This window comes from Pan troglodytes, chromosome 4, assembly GCF_028858775.2.
Source record: "Pan troglodytes isolate AG18354 chromosome 4, NHGRI_mPanTro3-v2.0_pri, whole genome shotgun sequence".
Taxonomy (NCBI): Eukaryota; Metazoa; Chordata; class Mammalia; order Primates; family Hominidae; genus Pan; species Pan troglodytes.
In genome coordinates this window covers 98,267,862-98,280,100 of record NC_072402.2, presented here as the reverse complement: position 1 = coordinate 98,280,100, position 12,239 = coordinate 98,267,862, and the positions used below count along the sequence as shown (strand labels likewise).

General features: G+C 33.8%; 1 protein-coding gene across 2 annotated transcripts in view; it reads right to left on the bottom strand.

The window, feature by feature from the left end:
- The window catches only part of FAM174A (family with sequence similarity 174 member A), a 51,694-nt gene that overhangs the window by 12,439 nt on the left and 27,016 nt on the right, over window positions 1-12,239 (bottom strand). The gene's annotated exons all lie outside the window — the stretch shown is intronic.

The window sequence follows — 12,239 nt, the reverse complement described above, 5'->3', positions numbered from 1 at the left end:
CATGAGAATCGCTTGAACCTGGGAGACAGAGGTTGCAGTGAGCCGAGATAGTGCCACTGCACTCCAGCTTGGGCGACAGAGCAAGATTCCATCTCAAAAAAATAAAAAAATAAAAATAAATTATAAGTTTGGAAATCTGCAGAACTGTATGCTTCTTTGTCCTTTAGAATCCAATTCAGTGGTACATTGTGCTCACATATACAGTTCATTAATCAAATAAAAATAATGATTGGTTTATACATGACTGTCTTAACCATGTAGTTAGGATGTTTTCAGAGAGTTTAAAACAGGTTCAAGTGCTGTTTTATTAGGAAATGTCACATTCTATTAAGAAAAAAAACCCTCAGGTTTGTCAAAGATCAGATAGTTGTAGATATGCGGCGTTATTTCTGAGGGCTCTGTTCTGTTCCATTGATCTATATCTCTGTTTTGGTACCAGTACCATGCTGTTTTGGTTACTGTAGCCTTGTAGTATAGTTTGAAGTCAGGTAGTGTGATGCCTCCAGCTTTGTTGTTTTGGCTTAGGATTGACTTGGCGATGCGGGCGCTTTTTTGGTCCCATATGAACTTTAAAGTAGTTTTTTCCAATTCTGTGAAGAAAGGCATTGGTAGCTTGATGGGGATGGCATTGAATCTGTAAATTACCTTGGGCAGTATGGCCATTTTCACGATATTGATTCTTCCTACCCATGAGCATGGAATGTTCTTCCATTTGTTTGTATCCTCTTTTATTTCCTTGAGCAGTGGTTTGTAGTTCTCCTTGAAGAGGTCCTTCACATCCCTTGTAAGTTGGATTCCCAGGTATTTTATTCTCTAAAACTGGCTAGCCATATGTAGAAAGCTGAAACTGGATCCCTTCCTTACACCTTATACAAAAATCAATTCAAGATGGATTAAAGACTTAAACGTTAGACCTAAAACAATAAAAACCCTAGAAGAAAACTTAGGCATTACCATTCAGGACATAGGCATGGGCAAGGACTTCATGTCTAAAACACCAAAAGCAATGGCAACAAAAGACAAAATTGACAAATGGGATCTAATTAAACTCAAGAGCTTCTGCACAGCAAAAGAAACTACCATCAGAGTGAACAGGCAACCTACAAAATGGGAGAAAATTTTTGCAACCTACTCATCTGACAAACGGGTAATATCCAGAATCTACAATGAACTCAAACAAATTTACAAGAAAAAAACAAACAACCCCATCAAAAAGTGGGTGAAGGACATGAACAGACACTTCTCAAAAGAAGACATTTATGCAGCCAAAAAACACATGAAAAAATGCTCATCATCACTGGCCATCAGAGAAATGCAAATCAAAACCACAATGAGATACCATCTCACACCAGTTAGAATGGCAATCATTAAAAAGTCAGGAAACAACAGGTGCTGGAGAGGATGTGGAGAAATAGGAACACTTTTACACTGTTGGTGGGACTGTAAACTAGTTCAACCATTGTGGAAGTCAGTGTGGCGATTCCTCAGGGATCTAGAACTGGAAATACCATTTGACCCAGCCATCCCATTACTGGGTATATACCCAAAGGACTATAAATCATGCTGCTATAAAGACACATGCACACATATGTTTATTGCGGCATTATTCACAATAGCAAAGACTTGGAATCAACCCAAATGTCCAACAATGATAGACTGGATTAAGAAAATGTGGCACATATACACCATGGAATACTATGCAGCCATAGAAATGATGCGTTCATGTCCTTTGTAGGGACATGGATGAAATTGGAAATCATCATTCTCAGTAAACTATCGCAAGAACAAAAAACCAAACACCGCATATTCTCACTCATAGGTGGGAATTGAACAATGAGATCACATGGACACAGGAAGGGGAATAGCACACTCTGGGGACTGTTGTGGGGTGGGGGGAGCGGGGAGGGATAGCATCGGGAGATATACCTAATGCTAGATAACGAGTTGGTGCAGCACACCAGCATGGCACATGTATACATATGTAACTAACCTGCACAATGTGCACATGTACCCTAAAACTTAAAGTATAATTAAAAAAAAAAAGACGTAAAAAAAAAAGATATTACATAAAAAAAAGAAAAAAAAACCTTTACTTGAATCAACTGTACTACATTTAATTAGACAGATTAATATAACTTCCTTAAGCAGGAATACTACTGAACTGATTTATTTATTAAATCGTATGGATAATATTTTAAAGTACTTCTGTAAAACTTTCAACAGTTCTTAAAAAAATTAATCAGGAATATCTGAGTCAGCAAGGGAATCATCTTTTCAGTTCAATGGTAAAACACAAACTGCAACAGTTATATGTTTCCTGATATTCTTTGATGGCAGACTTGAATTTGCCTTGGTTAACAAAATATGTGGCTAATATAATCAGTACAGTAACATATAACACATGTAACTATAGCCATCAGAGACTTTGCTGTAAAAATGGTTGTAAAACCTACTCTATCCATTGCAGGGTATTTGTAGCAATCTTGGCAATGGAAAGTAGATTTACTGATCACAATAACAACAGTAAAAGATGCCACATTTCTCAACCTTTCTATTACTTTATAATAAAGTAACAGTAAAGTAATAGGATGTGTGTGTATATATATATATACACACACACACTTAAGTATATACTTTATATATTGAAGTACATATATATTTATATACTGGAATATAGAAATATAAATTTAAATAAATGTTTCTATATATTTATATATTTATTGGAATATATATTTATACATTTAAGTATTTAAATAATCACAAGGAAAAGCAGTTATGTGAAAATTATGCACATAATTCACCACTTAATTGATTTCTAAAGTCCAGTGTATTATGGACAAATTTCTTGATAAAGCAATTTACAATTACATGAGAAGTAACAGAAAATCTGAATAGCTCTATGTATATTAAATAACTCTTCTCATCCAATAAAAAAGTCCCTTCACTTAACAGTTTCACTCATTTGTTCTATCAAATACTTAAGGAAGAAATAATGGCAGTGTTACACAGATTTTTTAAATACATAGATGCAAAGGGATCACTTCCCAACACATTTTATGAGAAACGCAAACTCTAATATCAAAACATGATAAAGATAATATAAAAGACACACACACACATATATATATACACACACATATATATGTATATGTACATATAAACTCTATAAACTACAGACAAAAATACTTTAAGAAAACATTAGTGAATTGAACCCAACGATATATAAAAGGGTACCATGACAAAGAAGGATTTGTCTCAGGACTATTATGTTGGTTTAACATTCAAGAATCAATTAATGAAATTCACCATGTTTATTTACAAAAAGGAAAAAAACAATCACTTTCAGTACATGCAGAAAAAGTATATGATAAAATTCAACACTATTCATGATAAAAACTCTTAGCAATCTAGAAATAGTAAGAAATTTACTTATGCTAACAAGCAATATCAAAAAAACTGACAGCTAACCTACTTACTATTGGGGCAAGCCTTATCTGATATTTACTTCCTATAATGCTACAGCAATAAAAATAATTTGATATATAATATGCATATAATCCGGGATATCCAACTATTTTAAAATCCACCTATTAGCAATCTTAATTCCCTCTGCAATCTTTGGCCATCTTTGTCATGTAACTGAACAGATTTAAAGGATCTAAGAGATTAAGACGTAGGCATTATATAGCTGTTCTGGGAAATCCTTGGTCAAGCTCCTCTTTCAATGACTAAAGAGATCTTATATCTCCACATAAGTATAGACTTTTTCTTCCAATTTACTTGGGGGAAAATGGTATTAACCATGAGTATCATTTTTTACTGAAGTGAGCCACAATAAGATCAGTGTGCAGCTTTCACACAAGAAAAGTTTAAAATGTTTAACGAATTGATAGTGTAATGCATGTTTAATCTCTAATATCAACATTAAAAAATCAGATCGAGTTCTGCCCATTGAATTAAAAAGTCAGATAGGGTCCTTCTTCAAATAAAGTAATGGTATTTGGAATGTATATCTCATTACAGAAAAAAATGTCTAAGCCACAGAAGGTAATAGGAATAAACACACCTCTTCTCACACCTCTTTAAAAATGCTGTTATGTGGTAGAAATGTGGCCACCTTCCCCAAATTACAGTCACCCGACCTCTGTGTTTTAGACTCTGAAAAAAATAGCACAGATGTCTAGAATTAGTGTAATTTAAATGATGTTTGATATTGTTTCAAGAAGAGAATAAAAGGAGAATAGAAAAACTGTATGACTATTCTTTGCTTCTTTGTGCCCTGAAATATCCATCCTTATTGCTCATTTTAAAAGAGAAAAGTACATCTGGCTTAGAGAAGAGCATTATTCCCGATTTAGTCAAAACCCAAAAATTGTGAATCCCAACTCCATATCTAAGACTCCTTCATTCTGCATTGTGGAGATATATATATATATATATCTCCATATATATGTATGTGTATATATGATTGTTAAATGCCTGAGGCTGAGCATTTTGTCCATTTTTGTGCACTATTGTATACATCCCCAGAGCTTAGTAGAGTGCCTGGGGCACATGGTAGTTAATCAGTGCTTTTAATGAAAGAATGAATCTATCCAATTTGCTCTGCCCAGTGGGATATCATCTTATAGGCACCTTCAATTCCTCATCATTAAAACTGATTTCACATTATCTGACCCATAATTCTGCTCCCAGAAGTTTACCCTGAAAATCCACCTCCAACAATACAAAAACACATTTGCACAAAGTTATTCCTTGCAGTGCTATTTATAATTACAAAACAACTAAAAACTACCTAAATGTCAAACCATAGGTGATTGAATAAACCATGGTTATTATGCTATAGCCACTATTGAATAATATGCAGCTGTAAATATATATATATAATAATAGCCTCTATAGAGTAGTATGTAACTCTATGTCATATATGTTCATATACATATGACATAGTAAATGGCATGACATAGCTACATATTACTCTAATGTGATTATAATACATACATATATGGCATGACTTATAGAAAATATCAAATACAACAAAAAAGTATAATAGAGCATATATAGCATATTACATCTTATGTAAGAAATGAGGTAAACATAAGAAATACATGTTTCTGTCAACTTTTACCAAAAAAACTATAGGGAAGATAAACCAGAAAATAATGAAGTTGTTTATCTTCAAAGGATGAGGTGGGAAGAATGGAGTAGAGAGTGGAAAGTATACAAGAGAGACTAGAACTTTTGTGTGTGTCTGTATATATTTGTGTGTGTTTAAGTTTCATGTATAGTATTAACTTTTGGAAGCATGTTAGTGTTTTCCTTATAAAATAAAATAAAAATAGGAAAGGAAGAAGAAACCTAAAACAGAAAGCAAACTAAAGTAAATTAAATTTTATTTCAAATGACTACTATGAGCACACTGAAGAGGAGTGTGGGAAAGAACTAAGCCAAATTATTTATGAACACAGTATCTGACTATATATCCTTAGTACTGGACATGATGGGACAGTGAGGAGAAAACTGCAAACTTTCATACTTTTTTTAGAAAGTTTTTTTTAAGCAAAGCAATTCTTTAATAGGCAAAGAAACTCAGAAACTAATTCAGTTTTATTATAACACTGAACCAATTAGTAAAAGTATTGAAGCCAGAGATCTCATGACAGTAGAAAAACACAACTATGGAAAGGAAGCAGGCAAAAAAGAACCCAGGAGAGAGAAACTGGAATGGGAAGTGTGAAGTGATAATATCTAAAGTACACATATATGTGTGTATATGCAAGCACATGGACACAGATGTATTTATGTATGTAATACATAAATGGAAGTGTGTGCTGAAAGGCCCAGAAACAAAGTCAACCCAGTTGCAAAGAGTTTACCTAGTGCCCATTCAAAGAAACCAGGGCTCTATGGAGAAATGCCTGATTTCAAGGCTGAATCCAAAAGAGTCTAGAACATCTGATGAGGCTGGAAAGTAAGGAGGTACTTAAAAAACATGGGACCGAGTTACAAGGACAGAAACCATTTTGAAGAAGCTCCCACTGACCACATCTGGGACCACATGTGCACTAAAATAAGTACAGCAATGAATTATGAACCTTTGAAAAAGAGAAAATCATCATTACATATTGATGATAGATAGACAAGGAAGAAGGGAAGGTTTTTACTTATAGGAGAATGTCAATGCTGACTGGTAAACAGAAAACAAAGAATGAAGTTTGAAAATAATTATGTTCTAACTTTCATAACGAAGATTAGATCAGGCAAGAATTGTGATGAACAGATGTTAAACATAGGGAGAAATTTAGATGAGAAATATGATATTTTCATGATTGTAAAATGTTTCCTTATTAGTTATGGAGGGGAAAAATCATTAACACAGTGGAGAAATTAAGGAAAACCTTAAACAGGCGCATAAAAATTATCACTGCTAATGAAGTACAAGTGGACATCTGTGTTTCCAGATACGATACTTTTAGGAGAGAGCATTAACTAAGTAGTATTTCAACTAAGAATGAAGAACCTGAATCTAATTATGAGGAAACATCAGAACATCAGATAAATACAAAACGAGAGGGATGAATTCTTCTGTATACATATTATGAGAGAAAAAAAGATCAAGAGAATAAGATAAAATGCTAATAACTAGTAAATCTGGAAAACAAGTATAGAATATTTTGTACTGTTTTTATTCTTGTAAACTTTCTGTAAGTTTAAAATTATTTCCAGACAAAAATAATTTTTAAAAAAGTAATGCATGAATATATGCTTCTCGAAGAAAAAAATCAGATAGATATAGAAGGAAAACTGAAGATGAAAAATAAACTGTTAACCTCTCTAACTCATCTTTTCCCCACTGGCAGCCAAACTTCACAAAGTCAGATTTTTTTGTTTTGTTTTGTTCTGCTCTCTAATGTATCTCAAACACATAGACCAGTGCTTGGCAAATAGACAGCTGCTACATCATTCATTTGTTGGATAAATTAATGAATAGGTAAATAGTAATATGCTGTTCCTGTCACTTTATTTAGATATATATTAAAGAAGTTTTGCCTTATTTATTAAGTAAATTGGGTCAGATTACTAAATAACTCAAGATGATTTCATTCTTATCCCTGAAACATGCTTTACCATTATTATAACCAATTCTTGCTCTTTCACTTTCGAAACAGGACCTACATCTTGGTTAAGATGGTAATTAAGGAAGGTAATTAATACCTTCCAAAGCTGCTTAAATAATTCACTCCTCTCTGCCTTTCCTGCTGTAACTGTAATGCAAGTCATCCCATGCATTTGCACCATCTAACTACTTTTCTTCTTTGTCACCTTACTCTTTATCTTGGTCTCCTTCAACCCATGCAGTCAGGGTAATCTTCAAAACGTAACTTTGTAATCAAAGTTTCCCTTGTCTTAAAATTTTCAAAATGACTTTTTATGGCCTATAGAATTGATGATTAGCATAGATTACAACTGTTTCATGAACTTTTTATTTCTCCATCTTTACTGAGGTATAATTGGTAAATAAAAATTGGATATGCTTAAGGTGTTTACCTTGATGTTATGATGTTATGATGTGCATGATGTGCATATACTACGTGAAACAATCACTGCAATCATGCTAATCAACATATCCATCACCTCTTGAGATTAACATATTTTTGTGTGTATCAAGAACACTTAACATCTACCCTCCTAGCAAACTTAAAAGTATACAATACTGTATTGTATTGTTAACTATATTCACATTGCTGTACAAGTTATTCATCTTGCATAGCTTATTCATCTTGCATAAATGAACTTACTCATTTTGCATAACTAAAATTTTGGATCCCTTGACTAACATCTTCCTGTTTTCCCTTCTCTACAGCCCCTGGCAACCCCTATTCTATTCACTACTATAAGCTTGACTATTTAGATTCCATATATAAGTGAGATAATGCAATATCTGTCTTTCTATGTTTGGATTGTTTCAAATAACATAAATTCCTCCATGTTCATCCATGTTGCTGCAAATGTTCAGATTTTCTTCTTTTTTTTTTAAGGCTGAATAATATTCAATAGTATATTATACATGGAATTATATATATTATATGTACACATATATATATATCATACTTTTCAAATTCATTTATCTGTTGATATGGTTTGGCTGTGCCCCCACCTAAATCTCATCTTGAATTGTAGCTCCCTTAATCCTCATGTATCATGGAAGGAACCTGGTGGGAGGTAATTGAAACACAGGGGCAAGTTTTTCCCATGCTGTTCTCATGATATTGAATAAGTCTCATGAAATCTGATGGTTTTATAAAGGGTGGTTCCCCTACACATGCTCTCTTGCCTGCCATCATGTAAGATGTGCCTTTGCTCCTCCTTTGCCTACTGCCATGATTGTGAGGCCTCCCTAGCCATGCAGAACTGTGAGTCCATTAAACCTCTTTTTCTTTATAAATTACCCAGTCTCCGATATTTCTTCCAAGCAGTATGAAAATGGACTAATACATCTGTCAATGCACATTTAGGTTATTTCCACAGCTTGATTAATATGAATAATGCTGCAGTGAACATGGGAGTGCAGATCTCTCTATGCAATAATGGTTTCCTTTGGATATATATCCAGCAGCAAAACTGCTAAATCATAAGGTAATTATATTTTTAATTTATTGAGGAATTTCTGTACTGCTTTCCATAACAGCTGTGCCAACTTACATTCCCACCAACAGAGTACAGGGGTCATGTGCCCATTTTAAAATCAGATTATGTGAGATTTTTGGCTATTAACTTACATGCACTCCTTATAAATTTTGGATATTAACTCATATATATATGTATATACATATATGGTTTATAGATATTTTGTCCCATTTTTTTTTTTTTTTTTTTTTTTTTTTTTTGAGACGAAGTCTCGCTCTGTGGCCCAGGCGGGAGTGCAGTGGCGCAATCTCGGCTCACTGCAAGCTCCGCCTCCCGGGTTCACGCCATTCTCCTGCCTCAGCCTCCCAAGCAGCTGGGACTACAGGCGCCCGCCATCACGACCGGCTAATTTTTTTGTATTTTTAGTAGAGACGGGGTTTCACCGTGTTAGCCAGGATGGTCTCGATCTCCTGTATTTTGTCCCATTATTAAAGTTCCTTTTCACTCTGATGATTATCTACTTGGCTGTGCAGAAGCATTTTAGTTTGATGCAACCTCATTTGTCTATGTGGATAGCACTGTCAAATGCTTTTTCTGTGTCTACTGAAATGATCTTGTGGCTTTTTTTCTTTCAACCTATTAATGTGTTCTATTGCATTGATTTGCATGTGTTGAAAGATATTTGCATTCCAGGGACAAATCCCACTTAATCATGGTGTATCATCATTTTAATACGCTGCTGAATTTGGGTAACTAGCATTTTATTGAGGACTTTTGTAGCTATGTTCATCAGGAGTATTGGCCTGCGGTTTGCTTTCCTTCGTCTGGCTTTGGTATCAGGATAACACTAGCCTCATAAAATGAGTTTTAAAGTGCTTCTTCCTCTATTTGTCAGAATAATTTGAGAAGGATGAGTATTAATTCTTTAAATGTCTGGTATAATTTACCCATGAAGCCATATGGTCTTGGACATTTCTTTGTTGGAAGGTTTTGACTACTGATTCAATTTCCTTATTTGTTACTTGTCTGTTTGGACTTTGAATTTCTTTTTGATTCAAGTTTCATAGATTGTATGATTCTAGGAATTTATCTATTTTTCTAGGTTATCAAATTTGTTGGCATATAATTGTTCACAGTAGTCTCATGTCTTCTTTAATTTCTGAGGTACCCATTGTAATTTCTTCTCTTTTATTTCTGATTTTATTTATTTGAGCCTTTTCTTTTTTGCTTAGTCTAGCTAATGGTTTATTGATTTTATCTTTTCTATACACAAAATCTTAATTTTATTGATTTTTCTCACTGTCTTTTTCAACTCTATTTAATGTATTTCTATTATAATCTTAATTATTTCCCTCGTTCTGCTAATTTTAGGCTTAGGCTTAAAGTGTTTTTCTTTTGCCACTTTCTGAAAGGGTAAAGCTAGGTTATTTGAAGTCTTTCTTCTTTCATAGCATAGGCATTTATTGCTATAAACTTCTCTCCTAGCAACGCTTTTGCTGCATCCCATAAGTTTTGTTATGCCATTTTTTTTGGTCTCAAAATAGCTCTTAAAATTCCCTTTGATTTCCTATTTGACCCAATAATTGCTCAAGAGTGTGTTGTTCAGTGTATTAGTCCATTCTTTCATTGCTATAAAGACATACCTGAGACTGGGTAATTTATAAAGAAAAGAGGTTTAATTGGCTCGTGGTTCTGCAGACTATACAAGCGTGGTGCTGACATCTGCTTGGCTTCTGAGCATATATCAGGGAGCTTTTACTCATGGTGCAAGGTGAAATGGGATCAGGTACTTCAAATGGCAAATATAGGAGCAAGGAGGAGCAGGTGCTACACACTTAAAACAACCACATTTTGCAAGAACTCACTATCATAAGGACAGCACCAAGCCATGAGGGATCAGTCCCCATGACCCAAACATCTCTGACCAGGCTTCAATTTCAGCATGGAGGGTTACAATTGACATGAGATTTGGCCTGGAGGTTTATTCAAACTATATCTTTTAGTTCCCACATATTTATAATTTTTCCTGTTTTCCTGCTGTTATTGATTTCTATTTCTATTCCATGGAGGTTGGAAAAGACACTTGGAATAATTTCAATCTTCTTAAAGTTGTTAAGACTTGTTTTGTGACCTAACATGATTTATCTCAGAGTGCATCCCATGAGCACTTGAGAAGAATGTGAATTCTTCTGCTGTTGGGTGCAAAGTTCTGTATATGTCTGTCAGGTCCACTGGTCTACAGTGTTGTTTAAGTCAGAGGTTTCTTTATTGATTTTCTGTCTAGATAGTCTATTCATTATTGTAAGTGGGATATTAACGTCCCATAAATTATTTTATGGCTGTCAATTTCTTGCTTCAGATCTGTCAATATTTGCTTTATAATTTAGGTGCTCTCATAGGGTCATACTAATTGTCATATCTTCCTGGTGAATTGACTCCTTTACTATGTAATGATCTTTTTTTTTTGTCTCAAGAGATAGTTTTTGACTTAAAATCTAATTTGTCTGATATAAATTTAGCAACCCCTGCTTTGTTTTGGTTACCATTTGCATGGAATATCAGTTTCTGTCCCTTTTCTTTCATCTTATGTGTGTCTTTAATTGAAAGTGAGTGCCTAAAGAACAGATGCAATTGTTTTGTTCATGTTTGCCTATTCAGGCTGTAATACTATTAAAATGTATAATTCATGAACATATTTGTATTAAATGAACAAATTATCAGCATTACTAAAAGTTCCTTTGTGTGTGTGCATATATATAAACAGCTTAGATAGATAGATGGATAGACATATATAGATATAAATATAGATATACAGGACTTAGTAGTCCAATTTTTGTTGAGTCATCTTCTTTTCTGTAATCCTAAGATTTCTGTTTTCTTTGCATTTGTACCTGACTCTGGACTCTAATTCTCCTTCACCCAAGTAATCCCTCTGGATTCCAAGATGTCTTTCCTTATTAGGTTGAATCTTTGTTGCCTTTTTTCCCCATTCTATTTACATTGGCATTTATTCTATACTCATGTCATTTTATTTATCTAAACCTCTTAGGAAAGGTCTTAACACTTACTGAGAATAGATCTCAGTATATATATTACAGCTACATGATCAGACCATAAAAAATTAGTCCCCCAATTCTGCAAGGCAGCACTACTTACAAACACTAGAACCCAAACTAAAAAGAAAATATCTTCAGAATACAAAAAGGAAATTAAGTTTACTAAGTATTTCTCACACACACACACACACACACAAACACACACGCACACAAACACACATGCACACACACACACAAGTTAATACATATTGCAAGAATGAAGAAGTTAATGGGTCCTAGGCTTAATAACTGGGTGATGAAATAATCTGTACAACAAAACCACATGACACAAGTTTACCTATGTAACGACCCTGCACTTGTACCCCTGAACTTAAAATAAAAGATAAAAAAAGAAGAAATTTAAAAAAAATATTTTGAGATGGTATTCTATTGTTTGTATCTATTTGAGCAAAACAATGTGAATGTGAGCTATAGGGTAGATAGCAAAAAGAACTTCAGTAAACAGAACTGAAGAAACTGTGTTGGAATATAAGCTGTTAAATGAAAGTCTACTTT